Source organism: Anneissia japonica, unplaced genomic scaffold, assembly GCF_011630105.1.
Source record: "Anneissia japonica isolate Jap-2015-1 unplaced genomic scaffold, ASM1163010v1 scaffold27830_len515607_cov181, whole genome shotgun sequence".
In the NCBI taxonomy this organism is placed as follows: Eukaryota; Metazoa; Echinodermata; class Crinoidea; order Comatulida; family Comatulidae; genus Anneissia; species Anneissia japonica.
In genome coordinates, this window is record NW_022732997.1 from 504,065 (window position 1) to 508,299 (window position 4,235).

Below are 4,235 nucleotides of genomic sequence, written 5' to 3' on the forward strand. Positions count from 1 at the left end.
GAGAGAGAGAGGAGAGGAGGGGGGGGGGGGGGGGGGGGGGGGGGGGGGGGGGGGGGGGGGTGCACGGTGACACCCCTCCAGCCCATGGCCTATATAGCTTATAAAAAATTATTCATCAAATGAGGAATATCCACTCCTTGTAATCAAGTCTCTGGTAGATTTGTATGTAAACTAGCAACATACAGTAAACCATGCATCTTGAATGCACACACTTCCACATGCATATCAACTAATAGAGGGCTCACTTCAGAATTAGAACTGCTCAAAATCACAAATAAAACAAAACAAATCAAATCAAATATACTTTTATAACAAAATAAAACATAGAATCTGACTTTTGTTGTATATAATTAGCAGTCAGATACATAGCCTACCACAATTCTGCTTCAATGTAATACTAACTACAAATACTGCATACTACTATCTAGGGCCAATTCTGTACGCACATTGGGTGAATAAGGGAAGATTTCCACACAATTTTTGCACAAAATTAGACCTTGGTTTATTTCTCAATCAAATAATGTATTACAGTAGTTTTTATAGTCCTGCGGCCCTATTTTTCTAGTTCATTCAAAAAATGCAAAACGCCTACCGTATTTGAGGCCCTTCGTACGGGTGGAGATAAGACAAAAATGACTTAATTGAATAAAAATATTAAAAATTATAATTTCTTCTATTTTTTCCCCTTTTTGTTGATTTCTAATATGACATATGTGAATTTCATCTATGTAACTTTCATATATTTGGCACAACAAAACAAAAATAACCATGTATCCTGATTTCCCCTCCTTTTGCCTGCCTACAGTGGAGTGCACCGCTACTGAGAGTTTCAAGTCAACTAGGCCCCATGTAATTATATTAACGATATGACAATAATAACGACATAATCATGACAATGCTGAATGAGTTATAGGCATAAACATAATACGATTGTCGGCAATCGTGAATTTGGGGAAACTGTAACCAAAAATGAGAATTTATATCAATAGTTGCTACGTAACTATAGCCAATCAGAAGACGACTAACAATGAAGTTTGGCTTGGCTGCAAGGCCCTCAGCCAATCACAAACTACCTTCTATGCCGTTTGTCCAATGTAAATAGTAAACAACACACGCCACTTGCAAGTATGGCGTTGGACAGAAGTTCTTCAAATGATAAATCTGAGCCGGTTTCAGGCATATTTTTGTGATACATGTTGTAAGAACCTATAGTATGGTTGTGTCATTAAGCGTAAACAGCTTTAAAAAATTTAAGGATGTGCAACTCTGTGGAAAACAACAAATACGAGTCCTCAGTAAGGCCTATAAGTTTCCGTCGAAGCTGATGAATAGCCTACATATATAACGAAGGGTATCTCAGGGATGGTGGTGCAAGTAGTAGTAGTCAAAATTGCACCGAATCTGTTTAAAGGCTGTCTCTTATACACATCTAGATGTGTATAAGAGACAGGAATTGACTAGCGCATAGAGACCTCGTTTATTTGCGCCATTTAAATCCATCTATTATTATTATTATTATTATTATGTACACACATACATACACACATACACACACACACACACAGAGTATTGGTCTCCCAAATGGTCCAGTTAATTTTAACAATTTTAGGAATAGAAACTTAATTAAAATTAACATTACATAATCAAAATACAAAATCATTAGAATTAAAAAACAAAAACAACAACAAAAGGCATAAAACATGAAAGAAAACAGAAAAGAATCTAAATATGTGATAAAATTCAAAATTAAGAAATAGCACTTTTGAAAATATCCAAACTCATATTGGTTGCATTTTTCCTTATGTCAATTGGTAGGTTATTCTATTCTTTGGCAGATCTATACTGAAAGGTTCTTTTACCATGATTGTTATTCCAGTTTGGTACAATCAAATTGTTGCTACTTTGGCTACGGGTGTATTTAGAGTGAATATTTTTGTTATGGTTCATGATTTTAGGCACATTGTTAATTTTATTAATTACCCTAATTAATGGAACATCCTTAAGTGGTATATCCCATTGGAATGTCCAATGGGAAGGAGTGCTTGAGAAGCCAAGCCAAGTAGCTTTTATCTGTCTCTTTGTTCCAAGCCATTCATTAGCTCAACCCGCCCTCGATAAACTAACGTTACGTTATCTCACTATATTAATTGGATTAACACATTATCAAGGATAAGTACTGAGTGTTTAACACTGGTGTCCTTGGATTCAATTATAGGTAAACGGATTAGTTGCCTTTTTTATGAGGTTTTAATTGTTCTTTACCGCTGAAAGTGCGGTATTCTAACGTTAGTTTATGGAGGGCTGGTCGGCCTAATGTGTTGAGAGCAGACATATATAGAATCTTAATCTGATGTCTTCGTAAATTCAAAGCTTTTTATATAGAACTGTAAGTAATTACACTTATTATATCTATTATATATGACATTTATTTGAGTATATGTAAATTATAGTATGCTTAGACATAATAACTATCATACTGAGCTATTGTTTAGAAGTACAGTGTGTTTTGTAATTACCATTAAGTAGTAATTAACCAGATTACTTATATGATCATTAACTTTAAATTATGCAGTGTCTGAAATTGTTCCTATGATTAAGTTTTGAACTACAGTATTGAACTATTGAAGTTAGTTAAGCTTGATCAGATACCTTTTGATTACTATAGATTTAATAATCATTGACTTTATAATCATTTGATCAGATACAGTGTCATAAATTGAAACTGTTCTAGAATTGAGTTCTACAGTATTACTATGTTATTTTACAATTACATAATGTATGTAATCTGAAGTATTACAGTATTAGATATTTTTGATGTAATTAAGTAAATTGTGATCCCACCAGACAACTGATCATACATTATATTTAATTTAAGTTGGCCTCATTAGTGATAAGATTAAATAAGAAAAGCTAACCATTGGTGGCGCTTTTCATTATGGCTGCCTGTAGGTGGCGCTCTTTATTGTTTACTGTTTATTGGTTATGTTATTATCATGTATTATTTATAATGTTACCTTTATAGATTATTATACTGTACCAAACTTGGTTATACTGATCTACATAGACAAATGATTTGCCATGAACTGGTGAGTGGATATTAGTGTACAGTATTGTTTTAAGTAATACATGGATACAATTTTAACTATGAATGTTGATTGATTACAGTGTAAAGACGATACACAACATGGCTTGACTTTAGTTTGATTGATAATTGTATATCTTTGCTTCTATGTTTTATATGATGATTTACTGTAACACATGATTTAGGTTGATTTTAATATGATTAATAGCATTAATTATATTGTCCTTGATTTAAGAAAACTCTTATATTTCTATGTAACTCTATTTTGTTAGAGGCAAATTATGATAATTTTGTACCCCTTTTTACAGAGGCTGCTTTGCCTGCTTAGTGTTACCCAGACTTTGCTACGTCACTTTGATGAATAAATGTTATGAAATCAAGACGAGTTATCTGTTGTCGTTGTACGTGTCGACCGCTACCCCACACAAATAGTTAGGGAGGCCGGAGCCTTTTACATTTTCATTAAAGACAAGCATAGAGGAAAGATATGATGGTGCATACCCTTGTAGACACTTATAAATAATTATAAGTAACTGATTTCTCCAACTTTCATTGAGTTTACTCCATTTAAATGTGTTCATTATTTCATTTAGTGAGTCATACAGAAAGTACAATTCTACCTAGTCTATTTAGTAAAATTTGCAGAGTATTTAGATATTGTATATTGCAACATTATACATAATAATTTATATTTGATATGCCTATAAATCAGTATGTTCATATCGTTATTATCACTAGTTTTTGTTATGCCTTTTTTATTATTATTATTTTAAAATTATTGCTATTAATAACCCAGTCAGCAGCATGCTGACTAGGTTCTATTCTGTTTCTGAGCAGTTTCTTTCTTTCTGGCAACATTTTAAAAGGCTACTAGTGGCAAACTACTAGACCGATTTAATTAAAACTTGGTCAGTAGGACTAGTGCCAACTCCCATTTCACAACATGGGTTCAAAGGTCACATAAGGGGCATTGGGACCAAAAATCATATAAAAGACTACTTCTCTCAAAAATAACGTAGCACAGTCTTGTAGACCGTGGGTTGAGGATCGAAAACGTTCAATTCTGTGACCCACCAATCCGGGCTACCTGGCTTTTGCACAAAAATGTCAATACTATTAAATTGTAACATAATTTGATTGTCGGCAATCGTGA

General features: G+C 33.3%; 1 protein-coding gene and 1 long non-coding RNA gene across 4 annotated transcripts in view; one reads left to right on the top strand and one right to left on the bottom strand.

Annotated features, from left to right (window-relative positions):
• LOC117115939 (WD repeat-containing protein 89-like) overlaps positions 1 to 4,235 on the bottom strand; it is a 137,400-nt gene that overhangs the window by 130,097 nt on the left and 3,068 nt on the right. The gene's annotated exons all lie outside the window — the stretch shown is intronic.
• LOC117115940 lies at positions 2,252 to 3,810 on the top strand. The gene is made up of 3 exons (XR_004446655.1): positions 2,252 to 2,386; positions 3,023 to 3,086; positions 3,391 to 3,810. It is a non-coding gene; the product is annotated as an uncharacterized LOC117115940 (long non-coding RNA).